Raw genomic sequence first — 22,021 nt, forward strand, 5'->3', positions numbered from 1 at the left:
GGGCTCGCCGGAGTGGTACCCCACTATCTATCTTAGGGTTCAGGATGGGGGCAGTGGTCGCAGGCGGGGCGGTGGCGTGGGGATCGCCAGAGAAAAAGCTCGCCACGGGGGGGCCTAGAGGGATGGCCGGGGCGGCGGCGGACCGACGGTGGGGAGTGTTTTCGGGGCGGGTGGGGCGGCGCACCACCGGCCGCGGGCGGCGGGGGGCTGCTGTTTGGCCGGTGGTGGCTGGCGGCTCAGGGGGGTGGAGGTTGAAGATGAACCGCAGGCCCTTGATTTCGTATCCAACGGCTGCAAAATCGACTGACCAGAGATGAAATAGTCAGTCGACCGACGTGTAGCCTCACCTTGCTAATGCGTTCAGTTTCGACAGCAAAATTCAATTTCGACAGTTAAGTTCAGTTTCGACAGTTAAGTTCAGTTTCGACAGTTAAGTTCTGTTTCGACAGTTAAGTTCAGAGATGAGCGGCTGATGTATTTTACATCTAGCACTTTGTGGTTATGTATTTTATGTCATGTACTGGAGATGCTATTAGAATTCCACTCAGGTTAACGTTGTTCGTTGTCTCTCTTGTCCTGCTTCAGCCTCGGCGTCGTACAACTCACCGGAGCTGCTCCAACGACGAAACCCTCCATCACAGCGGAGCAGTACCTCGGGCTCCATCTCCAGACGCCTAAGATCTTCTTCCCCTCCTCCGACAGCAAAGTCAGCCGGAGCATCCTCACCGGCCAACCCAATCACGCTGAGATCGACATGGCTTCGCCAAAGAGGTTGTACACTTGTTGCATCTCTTTTTTACTCTACATGTTATATATATTGTCCACTGAGCACACGGATTTGTTCCTTTAGTGTCTCCTTGAAAGAAAAAACGTAGGAATTTTAATTTTCACTTGTCCTCCTTTTCAAATTCCTATTCATGAAGCACAAGACTAAGAGATAGTAGCATAATAGCATTATAACCGTACATTTTCTTGTGGTTTGACTTAATCTCGCCATGCTTCTTTGCATCCTGTGATCTTCCAATTGTTGTGAATCAAACACCCAGATTGGCAGAAATCCTGTGTTTTTAAATTCTCTGTTTTGCACGTGCATTCCTATCCTATTCCTGTCTATTTCCTATCCCTGCATTGTTGGAATCCTCCAATTCAAACGAGCCCTTACAGAATTATTCTCTTACAGATAGTCGTCAAAGAAAACCTTGCGTGGTTTGTCCCACTCCTGCTGCACCGTCGTCCACCCCAGCTCAGTTGCTCCAACGATAGAAGGGTCCAGCACAACAGGGATCCGGCCTCCAGACTGTCTTTCGCCGCCTCAGATCTTCTTCCCCGCCGCTGGCAGCCATGAAAACTGCATTACCATCATCAACCGAGCAGATGACCTCGAGGACTACACGGATCCGCAAGAGAGGTCGCACTCTTTCGTGTCTGCTTACGTTATGCATCGCTTAATATTACATGCTACTTTATCGTCCTGTTCACCGATTAGACTCTGAGTCAGCTCCAAACTAATGGTCAAACTTGAGTTTTTAAATGGTTGTGGGGTACATATCGGGGCCGCTATCAATAGTATCTATCTACTATCTGGTTAATCTCCGGTGTCTACTATGAGTTTCATGTTGGGTGGGAAACAAACAGTAAAGAAGCCATTATCTGTATTTTTTAACTGAAGCCATTATCTGCCTGCTATTATTGGTTTTGGGTCTATCCACAGGTTGCTACCATCACTCTGGATTTCTGCATGCACTCCTTACATAATCTCACTATGTTTTATTCCTATGCATGACAGTTATTGTAAACAATGGAACTGAACATGTAGAGCAAAAGAGACGAGCCTTGTGTGGTAATAAAATTTCATGCAGACGTCGCTCCATAGTAGGCGCAAAGGCAGCCCCCCTCCACTCATTTCGGATTGTAATCGAGAGGAAGATAACTGTTCTGAGGGGGATTCGGAAGGACAAGACAACTCCTATTTACCACCTGAGGTCTTCGCTCTAACTTGGCATGCTGATGTTGGCTATATCATGCATATGGTGTCTTGCATTGCTTACTTTATACATCAAATATGTCATCTGCTTAGTTTAGACATCCTTTGTGCGAATGCCATCTGTTTAGTTTATTCACTGTTTATGTGAATTATGCAACGCCATCTTGTTTAGCCAGGCATCATATATGTGAATTTTGCAATGCCATCCTGCTTAGCCAGTCATCTGATATGTAAATTATATCAGGCCATCCTTTTTTTCCGTTACATATTACATTTGTCAACAATGTTAGTACATTCAACTGCTCTTCGTGTGCATCAGCCATTTGACACGGTGATGGCAAATTCTGGAGTGAAAACAAGGTCTTCAGAGCAGACTATGCTATCTGACGAAGCGCATATCTCGCTGGTTACGGATAGCTCCTTAGAGGAGGATTCAGAGACAGATGACCAGTCCTATTCCCCCCCGAGGTGTATGCTCTAACTTGGCAGGGTTATGTTGCTCATATCGTGCGTATGGTGTCTGGCATTGCTATGTCATTTGATTAGTTTAGACATGCTTTGTGTGAATGCCACCTGTTCAGTGTCTAATTACCATATATGTGAATTATGCATTGCCATCTTGTTGCAAGACATTATATATGTGAATTATACAATGCTATCTTGTTGCAAAGGCATTATATATGTGAATTATGCAATGCCATGCTGTTTAGCCAATCATCATGTATGCGAATTATATCATGCTATCATTTTTTTGTATTACGTGTTCCATTTGTCGACAACGTTTGTATATTCAACTACTCTTCCTGTGCATCAGCCATTTGAAGAGGTGATGGAAGTATCTGGAGTGAAAACAAGGTATTCAGAGCAGACAATGCTACCTGCTGAAGCAGACATCTTGCTGGTTACAGAGAGCTCCTCAGAGGAGGATTCAGAGACTGATGACCAGTCCTATTTCCCCCCCTGAGATCTATGCTCAAACTTGGCAGGGTTATATTACCCATGTCATGCATGTTGTCTTGCATTGCTTAGTTTTTACATCATATATGGATTGCCATCTGCTTACTTGCTTACTATATAAATCATATATTTGAATTATATCATGGCATGGCAACCCATTTAATAAAGACATCATATAGTTATATCATCTCATCCTGTTTAGTGTTTACAGTCATCATATTTTGAATTATGGCATTCTATCCGTGAATGTATGTGAATTATGGCATGCCAACCTATTTAATAAACACATTATATAGTTATGTCATGTCATCCTGTTTACATAGTCTCATATTTTGAACTATGTCTTTCCATCTTTTTTAGTTAGCCATCATAATGTGAAGTTGTGTCATGCTATCCTGTTTAGTTAGCCATCATATATGTGAAATTGTGTCATGCTATCCTGTTTGGTTAGACAACATAAATATGAATTATTTCATGCCCTCTTTTATTCCCCACTATCCATTGCACCTGTCTATCATACAATGTCTATACTTTCAATTACTTTTCTTGTTTATCAGTCATTTGAATTGGAGAGCGTGATGGCAGTATCTAAGGGAGTAAAAACACGGTCTTCAGAAAAGATAGTGCTACTAGTTGATGCGGATAGAACCACGGTTGTACTTGCCCAAGGACCAGATCCACCACACATAACCCAGACTCTCGCAGATTGTACCCCTACCCACTTGGACAGAGAACCAGCTACACCCCTTCTAACCCCAACCTCGGCAGATAGTAACCCAGTTCCAGTTGACACAACACCGTCTCCACCACAGAGCACCCAAACACGAGCAGTTAGTAAGGGAACTGCAGTGCCCAAAGCACGAGGACCACCACTCCGAATCCCAAATCAACGCTTAAAGGAGAAGAAGATTTGTTCTCAGGTCAGGTTCTGTAGCTATGGTTCATACTCCTTTGCTCTTGCATTACTGTATTTACTCATACCAACTATTTTCAAATTTGAAGGATGGAATTGAAACTCCAATGGCGCAACAGGTATGTTTTAAACCTGTTTCTTTAACTGGTTTGCTGTTGTAACATGCTCTATGTTGATTTCAGTTTCAATTGAATAAACAGTTATGTTCTCATGTCATGCACATTACAAGTGTTGTTATTGCTCTATAGTTACCCACACTTATATTCTGTCTATTCTGCTTTGTCTTGAACAAATATTATTTGAACTGTGTCTCTATCTTGATTTGGCAACAAAAACTAGAATGATATAGACCATAAAGTGACCATGGTACATAGATATATGTTTGTTTCATGCTGTTATCCCGCCCACTTTACTACTGAACTCATTTACCAAAATGAGTTTCATATACAACATGGTAAACATGTGATGTGTCTGCTTGTTTGTCTTTTAGAATGCGGACAAAATATTGGAGAACAGTACCGCGTTATCCAATGGTAAAGGAAGTAATGCAGATAAGGTTCAAGATAGTGAGACATCCCTGTTGGTCTCCAAGAAAGCTGATAAAAACTATCTTGACGACAGTGAGGGAACCCAAAAGTCATGTCTTGATGTAGTGTTCGAGTTACTGGCCACTACTGCTGGCACAAGCTCTTCGAACTCGCTACCTGAATCAGTTTGTCTTCTTGAGTCTCAACTTCAAGTTGAAAGACATCGATCAGATGTGCTGCGACAGGAAGCTGAAGGACTGAGGAAGTCCCTGCAGAATTCAGATGCATATTTTCTGGTGCAACAGCAAGCGCTGGAGGATTTAAGCGCCAAACAAGAGAAAGTTAATAAGCTTGCTAAGCATCTTGCGAGCATTATGGGTACCCAGGATATTGTTTCTTGAGATCTTCTGAAGTGGTTTCAGTTCTGGATTTGTTTTGCTGTGGCGTTTATTTGCGCTGGTCGCCAACTTTGACAACCAGTGTATATGATATGCTGCTTTGTTCCCTATATTTGCACTCGTGGCGAACTTTGATGCCCAGTGGATTTAATATGTGTAATAGCCGTGATAGCCTAGCGTTAGTTGCTTGCTTATTTATTTCCTTGTTGTCTTGTTTATTTGTTTGCTCGTAGTCATTGCAGTTCTTTTTCCATGGTTAGCTAGTGGCTGAAATAACCTATTTTTTAAAACTAGGCCACAATAACCATGGGCTAATATTTACTGTAGTGACACTGGGCCTCCTACTGGTCGTAGAAACAGTGGGCCTTCTACGGGCCGTAGAAACAATGGGCCTTCTACGGGCCGTAGAAACAATAGGCCTTCTGCGGGCCGTATCATCAATGGGCCTTATACGGGCCATATGATCGATTGGCCAAACATGGGCCAAACAGACCGCATTATGGCCGTAAAACGGGCTAGAGTTGGAATCGTCTGTTCATGGGCCGACCATAACGGGCCATCGTTAATAGGCCGTATTTGATGACGCTATGAAAACGGCCCAACGTATTAACGGACCACAAACGGGCCGACTGTAACCACGGGCTGAATTTGGCCCACAAGCAGAAATTGACAGTAATGGGCCATAAGTAAACGAATGCTGGAAATGAGCCCAAGAATAAATGGGCTCTGAGAAGGCCGAAAGATAACATGGGCTGGAAACGGCCCAACGGAATAACGGGCCGTTAATGGGTATAAAGTGATACACTGTTCATTATGGGCCAGTTTCACCACGGGCCGTTAATGGGTGTAAAGGGATACACTGTTCATTATGGGCCAGTTTCACCACGGGTCGTTAATAGGCCAAGAGTTACATAGGGCCTCATATGGGCCGAAAGACGTCATGGGCCATACATGCGCCAGAAGTGAAAATGGGTTGGAATCATATTGGATGGCCTAGATGACGCTACTGGGCCTAATTCGGATAGGGCGTAACAGGCCTTGGGTTAGCAGGCTGTAAATGGGCTATATGTGAACAGGCCGTTAACAGGCTTTCCATGGGCCGGCCCGCCACCTTTTGACTAAGTCAAACGGGCCGGCCTTTTCACAGGAATGGGCCTCTGTTGGGCCGTGCCACGTGTCGACGTATCATAGGCGCCTTCCGTCCAATGAGTGGATGACATCTGTCCCAACGATGAGCCGGCACGTGTTTCCTCCAGCCAATGATGATTTTACACGTGGAAAATCCCCATTGGTCGGGGCTGTTAACGGGTTATCGGATCCAAAACCCGACCCGATAGCTTAACGGCGTTCCGTTATGGTGGATGCCACGTGTCGTCACCCTTGACGAAAGCACTTCTGTGATGTGTGATTTATCGTCATGGAAGTGGACACTTCCGTGATGATAATTTTGGTAATGTCATGGAACACTTCTACGACAGCATAGGTATGACTATCTTGATTCTGTCATAAAATCGTCATGGATGTACATGCATGACAAAAAACGCGACCTACTGTGACAAACACGTATCATCACAGAAGTGTATTTTTTTGTAGTGATGGTTCCAAGTAGTTCTAATGCATGATATAGTCTCTAGACACTTGTAGAAGTAGTTGCTATCAATTTTATTGGGTTTGGTTCACTTTTGTTTGAAGTTACTAAAAATTTCAGAGGAAGAAATATGCTTAGGAAAATGTTCCAAGGTGGTTCTTCAAGGAAGCAAGGACCTAGGCTTGCAATGCGTGATGCTGGCGAGGAGCCACCAAGGGACGCTGCAGTGCGGCCCTATGAATGGCCTTTAGAAAATTTTATGGATCGAGCGGGAATCAAGGAAGAATTTAACGCATATTTGCGTAACGCTGATCTTGTGAACTTTGAGGCAGAGAAGTGCAGCCAATACCATCATCTCACTAGTTCATTTGTGAGGAGGTTTGAATTTTCATCTTCACGTAATTCTCCTACTGTCTTGTTTGATCTTTATGAAAAATCTTATACCATGCACTTAGAGGATTTTACTTCTGCTTGAAAACTTCCACAATGGGGTAGTGTTAGTCCCCGTAAATCTGAATTTAGAAACTTTCTTGCTGGTATAACCGTGGGGGAATCTAGAGATATAGCACAAGCTACCATAGGGAGCATTCATTTTCCTGCTATACATTATTTTGCCCTCTTCATAGGTAGGTGCATAAATGGTAAAGATGAAGCATGTCATATGTGTGTCCCTGACCTTAGTATTCTTAGGAGTGCTGTGTTAGGAGACAAATCTTATAATTTGGGAGCCATTGTTGCACATAGGTTGCATAATAATAGATTTAATGGAGGAATTTATGCTACCCGCTTAGCTGATTTTCTTGGTGTGGACGTTCGTGAGGATGATATTGAGTTGCCTCCTACTTATTTAGACTATAATTCTATGGTCTACCACCAGTTTGTCGAGAGGAATGAATCACCTCTCCGATATCGCTTAATCTTTGACAGACGTCATGCTGTCCGTATTACTCTCCCTGCTCCTGCCTTCTTTGATTATCAGGCAAAAGAAAGACATTTTATTACCAGAGACGAGGTAGATGAGTACGAGAGGAGGGCGGAGGCAGATCGCCGCCACGCTGCAGCTCAGGAGGCGATAACCGCTGCATCTCAGTACGACCCCAGCTACACCTACAGGTATCCGCCAGGCCATCCGTGGCAATGAATCAACTTAGGCCAAAAGCCTAAGCTTGGGGGAGTACGTATTTCCCACCGACATTACATTTATGTTCACACACTCATTGCTAGATGTCGGTGCTCATACTTTTTCACTGTAATATCCATGCTAGTTTATTTTCCTTTTTCTTGCTTTCTTCTTGTGTGTTTGTTAAACTTTAAGAAAAACCAAAAAAATTAGTGTAGCTTTTAGTTAGTTTACTTTTCTTGCTGTAGTAGTAATAATTAAAAAGAAAACCCAAAAAGATTTCCCGTTCTTCTTTTGCTTTTTGGGAGCTTTCCCATGTAAATAGATTTTATTTCTTTTCTTTTCTTTGGGGGTCGATAGGAGAAGACCATGATTAAATTGTTGAAGTGGCTCTTATATGCATTATTGTTGATTTAACCAAGAGCCCATATTGCCTTGTCTTCTCCTATTTATTGAATTCTCGTAGATTCCAGCTTAGTCCAATGCACGTGCACTCATATTATTATTCACATCGTTCGGTCGTGCAAGTGAAAGGCAATTATGACGATATATGATGGACTGACTGAGATGAGAAAAGCTAGTATGAACTCGACCTCTCTTGTTTTTGTAAATATGATGAGTTCATCGTTCCTGATTCAGCTTATTATGAATAAACATGTTTGCAGTGACAATTAGAGATCATAGTTGCTCGTGCCATGCTTGATTAGCTATGAGTTATAATGGTTTACCTTGCGTGCCAACATGCTATTAAAATGGTTGTGATGTGGTATAGTGGGGTGGTATCCTCCTTTGAATGATTTAAGTGACTTGACTTGGCACATGTTCACACATGTAGTTGAAACAAATCAACATAGCCTTCACGATATTTCTGTTCATGGTGGATTATATCCTACTCATGCTTGCATCCAATGTTTATTAATTTTAATGCATGTTCATGACTGTTGTCGCTCTCTAGTTGGTCGCTTCCCAGTCTTTTGCTAGCCTTCACTTGTACTAAGCGGGAATACTGCTTGTGCATCCAATCCCTTAAACCCCAAAGTTATTCCATATGAGTCCACTATACCTTCCTATATGCGGTATCTACCTGCCGTTCCAAGTAAATTTGTATGTGCCAAACTCTAAACCTTCAAATAAACATTCTATTTTGTATGCTCGAATAGCTCATGTATCAACTAGGGCTGCCCTTATCTTCCATGTTAGGCGGGTTATTCTCAAGAGGAGTGGACTCCGCTCCTCACTCACGAGAAAATGGCTGGTCACCGGGATGCCCAGTCCCATGCTTTATGCAAACTAAATCAAAATAATTGCAAACAAAACTCCCCCTGGGACTGTTGCTAGTTGGAGACACTCGTTGTTTCGAGCAAGTCATGGATTGATGCTTGTTGGTGGAGGATGAGTATAAACTTTACCATTCTGTTTGGGAACCGCTCAAAATATCGCAATCTCTTGGTTGTTATGTTGACAATGGAAGTATGCCGCTCAAAATATTATTTACCTCAATTTCAAAACCGAGCTCTGGCACCTCTACAAATCCCTGCTTCCCTCTGCGAAGGTCCTGTCTATTTACTTTTATGTTGAGTCATCACCCTCTTATTAAAAAGCACTAGCTGGAGAGCGCAGCTGTAATTTGCATCCATTACTGTTAATTTATATTGGGTATGACTATGATTGGATCTCTTTTACCATGAATTACAATGTCTAGTTGGTCCTTGATCTTTAAAGGTTCTCTACATTTATGTTTTGCGGTCTCAGAAAGGGCTAGCGAGATACCATCCTGTTATATCATATTATGATTGTTTTGAGAAAGTGTTGTCATCCGAGATTTATTATTATCGCTCGCTAGTTGATTATGCCATTGATATGAGTAAACATGAGACCTGAGAGTTATTGTGAATGTGGTTAGTCATAATCTTTGCTGAAAACTTGAATGCTGGCTTTACATATTTACAACAACAAGAGCAAACTGAGTTTGTAAAAGTTTTTCTTTATCACTTTCAGTTTGTCAACTGAATTGCTTGAGGACAAGCAGAGGTTTAAGCTTGGGGGAGTTGATATGTCTCCGTCGTATCTACTTTTCCAAACACTTTTGCCCTTGTTTTGGACTCTAACTTGCATGATTTGAATGGAACTAACCCGGACTGACACTGATTTCAGCAGACTTTCCATGGTGTTATTTATGTGCAGAAACAAAAGTTCTCGGAATGACCTGAAACTCCACGGAACGTCTATTTGGAAATAATAAAAAATCCTTGCAAAAGATGAAGACCAGGGGGCCCACACCCTGTCCACGAGGGTGGAGGGCGCGCCCTCCCCCCTAGGGCGTGCCCCCCTACCTCGTGGGCCTCCTAGAGCTCCTCCGACCTCAACTCCAACTCTATATATTTGCTTTCGGGGAGAAAAAAAATCAGAGAGAAGAATTCATCGCGTTTTACGATACGGAGCTGCCGCCAAGCCCTAAAACCTCTCGGGAGGGCTGATCTGGAGTCCGGTCGGGGCTCCGAAGAGGGGAATCCGTCGCCATCGTCATCATCAACCATCCTCCATCACCAATTTCATGATGCTCACCGCCGTGCATGAGTAATTCCATCGTAGGCTTGCTGGACGGTGATGGGTTGGATGAGATCTATCATGTAATCGAGTTAGTTTTGTTAGGGTTTGATCCCTAGTATCCACTATGTTCTAAGATTGATGTTGCTATGACTTTGCTATGCTTAATGCTTGTCACTAGGGCCCGAGTGCCATGATTTCAGATCTGAACCTATTATGTTTTCATGAATATATGTGAGTTCTTGATCCTATCTTGCAAGTCTATAGTCACCTACTATGTGTTATGATCCGGCAACCCCGAAGTGACAATAATCGGGACCACTCCCGGTGATGACCATAGTTTGAGGAGTTCATGTATTCACTATCTGCTAATGCTTTATTCCGGTACTCTATTAAAAGGAGGCCTTAATATCCCTTAGTTTCCATTAGGACCCCGCTGCCACGGGAGGGTAGGACAAAAGATGTCATGCAAGTTCTTTTCCATAAGCACGTATGACTATATTCAGAATACATGCCTACATTACATTGATGAATTGGAGCTAGTTCTGTGTCACCTTATGTTATGATTGTTACATGATGAACCGCATCCGGCATAATTCTCCATCACCGATCCAATGCCTACGAGCTTTTCACATATTGTTCTTCACTTATTTACTTTTCCGTTGCTACTGTTACAATCACTACAAAACACCAAAAATATTACTTTTGCTACCGTTACTTTTGTTACCGTTACCACTACTATCATATTACTTTGCTACTAAATACCTTGCTGCAGATACTAAGTTATCCAGATGTGGTTGAATTGACAACTCAGCTGCTAATACTTGAGAATATTCTTTGGCTCCCCTTGTGTCGAATCAATAAATTTGGGTTGAATACTCTACCCTCGAAAACTGTTGCGATCCCCTATACTTGTGGGTTATCACCAAGCTCTCTTGGTTTTGAGTTAGGGTGGCCAAGCCCTTCTCTATCCTCAAGGTTGCTTGAATCAAATATGCAAGTTGATCTTGTTTGGTTTTAAGGAACATTTGAGATGTCTCTTCAACACTTGGTATCTTTGCAGCTTTTTCAGCCTTAGCTTTCTCCCTTTTTTCTTGTGCCTGCATAGATGTGGGATCTTCTTCATTCATGACAATAGTGTTGTCCTGAAAGTCTGGTCTCAAGGGTAGATGCTCCTTATCCAACAGATAGGTGCCTATGCCCATCTTGGAGTTGATGAGCACCATAATATGTGGAGCATACCCACAATATCTCTTCTGATCTGCAGCTGTCCTCTTTATTGTTTCCACAATCAGGCTCATGACTTTAAACTTTTGGGGCACATCAAACTAGTGCAGCAAGTTGATTGAATGGCCTCTGATAATCTTGTGATCTCCAGACTTGGGCAATAAGGTATGCCTCAGAATAGTGTTGATTGTGGCCAAACCAGACAACAGATAGTGAACAGACCCAAGCTTATGAGTTTCCAAGGCTTTGTCTGGAATTTCTTTGTACATGTTGGCCATTGAGTTGTGGTCTTTCTTTTTCTTGGCATAGACACCAAAGTCATCTTCATGCTCTTCAGGGGCATTGATCAATTTTGCCCTCTCATCAACAGTTGATTGGTACCTTTTACCCTCAGACATCCAAACAATTCTACCATCAGGATAGAAGTGTGCTGTGGAGTAGAATTGCATGATGAGTTCATCATTCCACTTGGTCAGCTTCTGACCCACAAACTTGTCCACTCCACATGATCTGAAAATTTCATGCACACATGGAAAATGATCATCATTCTCATCAATGTAGTCCCAATCTGCCCACGTCATATCACAAACAATGGGCTTCTTGTAAAGCAAGATGGTCTCATAGAAATCCTGTTTTTCCTTGGTATGGAACCTGTAGTCCACAGCAGTCTTTCTCCTCACAGCATATGGATCAGTCTGTCTCCAAAGTCTGAGACCTGCATCCTTCCGGATGTTCATGTCTTCTGCCACTGGATGGTTGTCATCTTGATCTGGAATCTTAGGTTTGAGCTTCCTAAGCACTTGGGCTTCAACATCTTCTTCATCAATCTCAGGCACTGGGGCCTTGTTCTTTTCAGCAGCTGGAATATTTCTTGTGCTCCTCTTGGGCTTTGAGGTCTTTGGAGCTTGAGCAGAAGATTTGGGCACAGTCTTGGGCTTTGAAGGGGCAGCCCCAGACTTGATGGCATCCCCCATCAGCTTTTGTGACTTTGATGCTGGTGCATCATCTTCTTCCTCTTCTTCATCTTCAAAGATGAGTGTCTCTGAAATTCTGCCATGGGATCCACCTTCTTGCACCACCTTCCTCTCTTCCTTTCCTTCTTCTTGCCCTCACCAGCAGCCTCTCCTCCAGTTGATTTGGAAGTGTCATGAGTGGAGGCTCTGGCCTTTGACATAGGAACTCTCTTGGCAGGTGCCTTCTTGTGCATGCCAGGCTTTGTTGCAGCAGCAGCTCCATATTCCTTCTTCAGCACTTTCTTCTTGCAGCTTACCTCTTCCTCAGCAGCCACATAATCCTCATCCTCATCCTCTAAGTTTCTCTTCTTCCTTGTCCTAGTAGCTGCCTTGGGCAAATTGCTTGGAGTGCTCCTGCTGCCCTCATCATAGCTGCCAGAGGGACTAGTGCCCTCACTCATGTTCACTTGCTCTTCTGATTTGTTCTTGTTATCACTCTGATTAGACATACTTGCAAAGCAAACTGACAGTAGACCCTGTGAATAGATATAGATGAGATAGGGTGGATGAGCATGACAAAGTGCAGAGGTTTTGCAAAACAAATGAGTCAAAAACTTAGTTTTAGTTCTCCACAGAAAGCATTTCGGAGCTACCGATTTGTTAAACTCAGTGACACCGAAGCAACTTTTGGAGTCTAAACTAGTGAACTCGGTCAGACCGAGTCACCGTTCGGTGAGTCCGAGATTGCTAGGGTTTCACAAAGAGTTGGACTCGGTCACACCGATTTGCAACTTTCGGTCGGACCGAAAATGCAAGTGCAATGGCCTAGGCCAAATCGGTGAGACCGATTTCCACAACTCGGTCGGTCCGAGATGAGTTCGGAGGGAACCTAACCCTAAATTTTCGAATCAAATCTAATCTAATGGATGTTCTTGCTGGACAGGATGATCTCATACGTGGTAAAGAACATGGCATTTGCTTTGTGCTAGGAATCGGAGTAAGGAACAGCACAAAGATTCGAACTCATACCCTAGTTTGGCGGTGAGTTCGCTACGGCGGCAATGGCAGGGACGAATTCCGTTGACGGCGATGGAGACCAGCGACTGGAGGTCGCTAGCGACGAGAGGACGATCCGGAGACTCGAGGCGATGGAGCAGGACACGCGCGGGATGAAGGGTTTTGGAGAACTTTCCAAAATTCAACCCGTCGGTATATATATCCTGACCCTGTCGGTGTGACCGAGTGGAACAACTCGGTGGCACCGAGATGCAGAATCGCAAGCGGTTACTGCAACTTGGTGTGACCGGAATGTTCTAATCGGTTGCACCGAGATTAAAAACCTAGATCTACTCAGTGAACTCGGTCAGACCGAAAAGGATGAATCGGTCAGACCGAAATGCACATAGAGGTTTTGGAAGTTTAAGTCTATGACGAATCGGAGACTCCGAGTGCTCCTCACACAGAGTGTTCGAATCTGACTTGGTCAAACTTTGTGATGTAGCATGAACAGAGTTTGAGATGAGAAAAGCATAGATAGCTAGAGGAGGTTCTTAGGCATTCTTGTCCATCCATTTGGCAAAAGAAAAAGAGCCAAACAAACAAAGCAACAAATGGATGTCCTCGAATGAGTTAAATATGCAATCAGCATGCTCACACAATAAAATGACAAATGAAATATGTGAAAAAGCATGCACAAACACTCTAGCATCTATCGAGCAATTGGCGATGACTAGGTCATCTATATATGAGTATATTGACTTAGGAGTCAAATGAGAACATTTGATCATAGGTCATACTCATCGTTTAAGCACAAGTGGGGTTACCACTTTTACATAAAGCATTGTTGTGTTCACACCATTAGAGTTGCTTTAGCTCAATTTTTAGAGTAGAGCTCCCCCTAGATGTGATATCCCCCCTAAGAGGGATGAACTAACCTTGGGTTTTGTCGATGATGACTTCATGTAGATGTTGAAGATGTGGATTCTCAATGTTGATGTAGATCATTTGGAGCAATCCATTGGAGTGAGTTGCACTTTCAATACCTACACGGGTTAGTCCCACAAGGAACAAACAAGGATCCATAGACATAGAGTGATGTTCACACAACATGTTGTCCATGAAAGCATTAGGTTACCTTGTCCCTTGTCTTACCAACAAGAGGGTTTGTAACTCCTTGAACTAGTGGAAGTTGTTTGCACTTGCTGTCGCCAAAATGATATGAGTGAAGTATGTTGGTGGAGTCACCCTCAAGAACTCTCCAGTTCTTATTCTTCGGGATCCACATCATCTTGATGGGAATCCTTGGAGTTGTAGTCGTACTTGATGAAGTAGAACTTGATGTAGTCTTGGGAACCCACTTGACCAAGGCCTTGGGAGCTTCTTCAAATGCATCAATCTCCTCTTGAATCTTGTCCTTGCCCTTTTGCTTGTGGCCTTGTGGTGGAAGATCATCTTGAGCTTGTGTCCCTTGGAAAGAAGTAGGATCATACTTCTCTTGTTGAGGAACAAACTTCGTCTTGGGGTATTGATCTTCTTCCCACTCAACTCCATTGGCATTGAACTTTCGTTCAAAACCAACACCTTGATTCTTCCGGTGCCTTCTTTGCTCGCGTACAATTTCCTCAAATTGCTTACTCCCGGCAAGGCTCTTGTAAACACCTTTCTCTATAATTCCCATCAATAAGCTATTTTCTTGCTCAAGTGTAACTTGGCTAAGAGAATCATTAGTGGAATCAACAGAACTACTAGAAGCAACAATGTTGGATTTAACATGATTATTGTTACTACAAGAAGAAGAATCTTTCTTACTCTTGTTGCTAGGTTTTACTTGTGGCATGTAAGTAGCCAAGAGTAAATACTTGGCAATGTAAGAGGAACTTTTCTTGCGAAGATCATCATTGATTGCTTTTAAGAACCCATGCTCTTGCTCAAGATTGAGCTTTTCAAAGCGTAGCTTCTCATGGGTCTTTAAATGTTCTCGATGATCTTCCAAGGTAGTTCATGAGCTAACTTAAGAGTGTTTAGTTCTTTAGTTAGACGCTCAATCTCCTTCTTATCAATATCATCCGTTTTATCTTGATTAGCATTATTAATAGCAATTTCATCATAGTTTTCATCACTAGAGTTATCAACAAGTAAATCATCATCACCTAGCAAATCATCTTCATCACTATTGAAATCAACATACTCGGGGTGTGATACCTTTGGGCCTTTAGCCACGAAGCATCTTCCAATTCCTTCATTTGGTGAATCAAATATGTCATAGGAGTTGGTTGACACAAGTTCTAGACCGGCAACACCTTCATCTTGAGTATATTTGGAGTCAGAGTGATAACTTCTTTCGGAGTGGTGGTCGGAGTTTGAGCCGGATACCCATTCACCAACATGAGCTTGATGTCTTCGTTTTGTGTAGCTCTTTGATGATTTGTCCTTCCTTTCTGAAACCTTGCTTCTCTGAGAGGTTCTTTGTTCATAACGATCATCTCTACTCCTCTGTCTTGGAGGCGATTCTTCTCTTCTACTTCTCCTTTTGGGTGAATCTTCTCTTCTTTTGTAGGGAGCCGCACACTCATTGGAGTAGTGTCCGGGTCTTCCACAGTTGTAACAATTACGCTCACGACCCGAAGATCTTTTGTCATTGTAGGACCTTGACTTGGAACTTCTTTCTTTGCTTCTACTCTTGTAGAACTTGTTGAAGTTCTTCACCATTAGGCTCAATTCCTCATTGAAGATTTGTTTCTCACTTGATGATGTGGGAGCATCACACGAGGCTTTGTAAGCACCACTTGACTTGTTGTGAAGCTCTTCATTATCCTTGAGTGACATCTCATGAGCAACAATTCTTCCAATGACTTCTATTGGCTTGAGATCTTTGTAATTTGGCATCATTTGGATCAATGTGCACACGGTATCATATTTTCCATCCAAGGCTCTTAGGATCTTCTTGATGATGAATCTATCGGTCATCTCTTCACTTCCTAAGCCGGCAATCTCATTTTTGATGAGAGCAAGCCTAGAGTACATTTCAGCGACACCTTCACCATCCTTCATTTTGAACTTGTCAAGTTGACTTTGAAGCACATCCAATTTGGATTCTTTGATGGAGTTGGTACCTTCGTGCATATCAATCAAAGTATCCCAAATTTCCTTTGCATTCTCAAGACGACTAATTTTGTTGAATTCTTCGGGGCACAATCCGTTGAAGAGGATATCGCAAGCTTGAGCGTTGTATTACAGCATCTTCAACTCTTCCGCGGTAGCTTCATGGTTTGGTTCTCTCCCATCAAAGAATTCACCTTGAAAGCCAATACACACAATAGCCCAAACGTCGGGGTTATCTCCAAGAATATGCATTTTCATCTTATGCTTCCAACTAGAAAAATTAGTACCATCAAAGTAAGGACCCCTACGGTGGTAATTTCCCTCGCTAGACGCCATACTCTCCTAGGTTGTGAAACCAAGGCTATGATCACCAAAAGCTATGCAAATCAAGGAAAATGGAGACCAAAGCTCTGATACCACTTGTAGGATCGAAAGTATGTCTAGAGGGGGGGGGGGTGATTAGACTACTTGACCAAATAAAAATCTAGCCTTTTCCCAATTTTAAGTCTTGGCAGATTTTAGCAACTTAGCACAAGTCAAGCAATCAACCTACACATGCAAGTCTAAGAGTATAGCAGCGGAATGTAAAACATTTGCATATGAAGGTAAAGGGAGGAGTTTGGAGGGAGCAAACGCAATGTAGACACAAAGATTTTTTTCCCGTGGTTCTGATAGGTGGTGCTATCGTACATCCACGTTGATGGAGACTTCAACCCACGAAGGGTAACGGCTGCGCGATTCCACGGAGGGCTCCACCCATGAAGGGTCCACGAAAAAGCAACCTTGTCTATCCCACCATGGCCATCGCCCACGAAGGACTTGCCTCAGTAGGGTAGATCTTCATGAAGTAGGCGATCTCCTTGCCCGTACAAACTCCTTGGTTCAACTCCACAATCTTGTCGGAGGCTCCCAAGTGACACCTAACTTGGGGAAGGCTAGAGATCAAGATTCTTATGGTTGGAATGGAATATCTTGGTCTCAACACATGAGTAGGTGGTTTTCTCTCAGAAAATGTATGCTGGAACTGCGGCATGTTCTGATGAATCTCTCCACGAATAAAGAGTGGGTGGAGGGGTATATATAGCCTGCACACAAAATCTAACCGTTACACACAATTCACCAAACTCGGTGGGACCGAATCATGAAACTCGGTCAGACCGATTCAGTTCAAAATGTGAACGTTAGGATTTTCGGTGGGACTGACATGTCAACTTGGTGGGACCGATTTAATTAGGGTTAGGGCATAACGTAATCTCGGTGAGCCGATCACATAAACTCGGTAGGCCAAATTTCTGTAATAGGCAAATAGAGAGTTGGTCAGGCAAACTCGGTGGGACCGAATCTCTCATTTTGGTGAGACCGAAACGTTACGAAAGAGAAACAGAGAGTTTGTGTTGCGAACTCGGTGGGACCTATCGCTCATCTCAGTTGGACCGAAACGTTACGAAGGGAAACAGAGAGTTTGCAATCCCATCTCAATGAGACCGAGATCCCTATCGGTGAGACCGAAATGACTAGGGTTACTGGCAGTGGCTATGTCAAATGAACTCGGTGGTGCCGGATAGATCAAATCGGTGGGGCCGAGTTTGACTTTTGGTTTGGGACATATGTGGATATGAGAAAGTGGCTGAGGGCTTCGGGACTCAATGTGATCTTGGATCACTAAAATGAAAAAAGTAGAGTCTTGAGCTTGAGCCAATGTGTGTCCTTAGCATTTTGAGGGGTCCACATTCCTAATCCATGCAATGCCAATCATTGAAGTTTCTGAAATGATCTTCTTGAAATAGCATTAGTTCAATGAGCTATATGTTGTTAGGAATTACCAAAACCACCCAGGGATAGTTGCACTTTCAGTATTTCCCCTAGTGATGAGACCAAGGTTATCGAACTAGTAGGAGAACCACGGAACACTACGTGAACGGTACCTGCACACAAAGAACAAACACTTGCAACCCCACGTGAAAGAGGTGTTGTCAATCCCTCACGGGTAAAAAGATAGGTAAAATTGTAGTAGATTGGATAAATAGATCTCGAGGGAACACGAGATAAAATAAATTACAATAAATTACAGCAAGGTATTTTTGTGTTTTTGTATTAATAGATCTGAAAATAAAAGCAAATAAAAATAGATCTCAAAGGCAAATATGATAAAGAAGAGACCCGGGGGCTGTAGATTTCACCAGTGGCTTCTCTAAAGAAAAATAGCATACGGCGGGTAAACAAATTACTGTTGGGCAATTCATAGAACTTCAAATAATTATGATGATATCCAGGCAATGATCATTACATAGGCATCACGTCCAAGATTAGTAGACCGATTCCTGCCTGCATCTACTACTATTACTCCACACATCGACCGCTATCTAGTATGCATCTAGTGTATTAAGTTCACTGAGAAACGGAGTAATGCAATAAGAACGATGCCATGATGTAGACAAGATCTATTTATGTAGAAATAGACCCCATCTTTTAATCCTTAATAGCAACGATACATACGTGTCGGTTCCCCTTCTGTCACTGGGATCAAGCACCGTAAGATCGAACCCATCACAAAGCACCTCTTCCCATGGCAAGAAAAATCGGTCTAGATGGCCTAACTAAACCAAAGATTCAAAGAACAAATACGAGGCTATAAGTAATCATGCATATAAGAGATCAAAAGACTCAAATAACTTCCATATATAAAAACATAGGTCTGATCATAAACTTAAAGTTCATCGGATCCCAACAAACACATCGCAAAAAGAGTTACATCAAATAGATCTCCAAGAGACCATTCAATTGAAAATCAAAAGAGAGAGAGAGAGAGAGGAAGCCATCTAGCTACTAACTACGGACCAGTAGTTCGACAATGAACTACTCACGCATCATCGGAGAGGCACCAATGAGGATGATGAACCCCTCTGTGATGGTGTCTAGATTGGATCTGGTGTTTCTGGAACTTGCGGTGGCTGGAATTGATTTTTGTCGACCCCCTAGGGTTTCTGGAATATTGGGGTATTTATAGAGCAAAGAGGCGGTGCGGGAGGCCACCGAGGTGGGCACAACCCACCTGGGCGCGCCTGGGCCCCCAGGAACGCCTAGGTGGGTTGTGCCCCCCTTGGGGCACCCCTATGGTACTTCTTTATCCCATTCTGTGTCTTCTGGCCCAGCAAAATTCTCCAAAAAGTTTCGCTGTGTTTGGACTCTGTTTTGTATTGATTTTCTGCGAAGTAAAAAACAAGCAAAAAAACAACAACTGGCACTGGGAACTATGTCAATAGGTTAGTCCCAAAAAGTGATATAAAGTTGCTATAAAATGATTGTAAAACATCCAAGAATGATAATATAATAGCATGGAACAATAAAAAATTATAGATACGTTGGAGACGTATCATCATCCCCAAGATTAATTCCTGCTCGTCCTGGAGTAGGTAAATGATAAAAACAGAATTTTTGATGTGGAATGCTTCCTAACATGTTCATCACTTATTCTTTTCTTTGTAGCATGGACATTTGGACTTTTATATGATTCAAAGCAATAGTCTAGTTTTGACATGAAGATTTCAATACTCAAGCATATCAACAAGCAACCATGTCCTTCAAAATATCAACACTAAAGCAAGTTATCCATAGCCCATTATGCTCAATCATTGATCCATTCAGGAAACACACTCGCATATTAGCTACACTCAATGCTCAAGTACGATCATAGTGCCCCTTAGTTGGTGCTTTAATAAGAGAAGATGGAGACTCAAAATAAAAATTGCATAAAGTAAATAGAAAGGCCCTTCGTGGAGGGAAGTAGGGATTTGTAGAGGTGCCAGATCTCAAGGCGAAAAAGATAGAGATAAATTTTTTTTGGGTGGCATGCTTTTCCTGTCAACGAAAACGATTGAGTAGTTCCCAATACTTTCCATGCTAGATATATCATAGGCGGTTCCCAAACAGAAAATAAAGTTTATTCCCTTTTCCACCATACTTTCACATTCCACGGCTAACCGAATCCACGGGTGCCGTCCATACCAACACTTTCCAAGGAATTTATTATTTGACAACATAAAGTAAATTCATTTTTCATTTCGGGACTGGGCATCCCTCATACCTTTGTCGTACTCTCATGCAATGACAAGTGAATAAACACTCATCTTGAGAATAGCACATTTAGCATGGAAATATATCAGCCACCCCCTACCGTTTCATGAGCGGTACGAGCACACAAAAGAGAAATTTATTTTGAAAATTGGAGATGGCAAATTCAAATTTGCTTATAATGGCAAAAGAATACTGCATATAGGTAGGTATAGTGGACTCATATGGCAAAACTAGTTTAAGGATTTTGGATGCACAAGTAGTGATCGTACTTAGTGCAAATGAACGCTAGCAAAAGATTGAGAAGCATCCAACCAACAAACTAAAAATCTCATAAGCGAGCATTAAGCATAACTAACACCGAATAATTCACCATAAGTAGGATGTAATTTCATTGCATAACTATTGACTTTTGTGCTTGCGTAGGGAATAACACAAATATTCTTACTAAATCATAATTACTCATCAACATGACTCACATATTATATCATCATATCGCAAAGCTATTACAAGGAATCACGTTTATTTTGTCCAATGATCTTCATGAAAGTTTTTATTATATCCCTCTTTAATATCTATCACTTTGGGACTAGTTTCATATGTTGCTTCTGATAGCTCAAACAAATCTAAGTGAATAACATGAGCATAAAAATTTCTTCCCTCAAAATAATTTAAGTGAAGCATGAGAGAATTTCTAAAAAAACTACTAACTCTCAAATAAATCTAAGTGAAGCATGAGAGCATTTCTTCAAAAATACTAAAGCACACCGTGCTCAAAAATATATAAGTGAAGCACTAGAGCAATTCCATAGCTCAAAAAGATTTATGTGAAGCATAGAGAGCAATTCTAACAAGTCATAGCATAATTTTGGCTCTCTCAAATAGGTGTGTCTAGCAAGGTTTCAAGACTAAAAATAAAAAGCAAAACAAGCAAAGACTCATATCATACAAGACGCTCCAAGAAAAACTCATGATATGTGGCGAATGAAAATATAGTTCCAAGTAAAATACTGATGGTCGTTAGAAGAAAGAGGGGATGCCACTCGGGCATCCCCAAGCTTAGTTGTTTGCTTCTCTTTTAGATAATAGCTTGGGATGCCATGGGCATCCCCAAGCTTGGAATCTTCTTACTCCTTGTTCCTTCATCCATCGTGATCTCACCCGAAACTTGAAAACTTCAATCGCACAAAACTCAACAAAACCTTTGTGAGATCCATTAGTATAACAAAGCAAATCACTACTATAAGTACTATTGCAAACCCATTCATATTTTATTTTTGCATTATATCTACTGTATTACAACTTTTCTATGGCTCAACCCCCCCGAAAGATTCCATAGATTCATCAAAATAATCACACAACGCAAAGAAAACAAAATCTGTCAAAAAGAGAATAGTCTGTAGCAATCTGAAAACTTTCAATACTTCTGTAACTCTAAAAATGATGAAAAAATTTGTATATTAATCTTGTGTAAGAAATTCAGAATTTTTGGTCGCTTATGTGATTTTAAAAAATTATTTTACTGGACGTAAAAGTTTCTGTTTTCCAACAAGATCAATGCAACTGTCACCCAACATGATCCCAAAGGCTTTGCTTGGCACAAACACTAAATAAAACATAAAAACACAATCATAA

This window comes from Triticum aestivum, chromosome 1D (assembly GCF_018294505.1).
Source record: "Triticum aestivum cultivar Chinese Spring chromosome 1D, IWGSC CS RefSeq v2.1, whole genome shotgun sequence".
NCBI lineage: Eukaryota > Viridiplantae > Streptophyta > Magnoliopsida > Poales > Poaceae > Triticum > Triticum aestivum.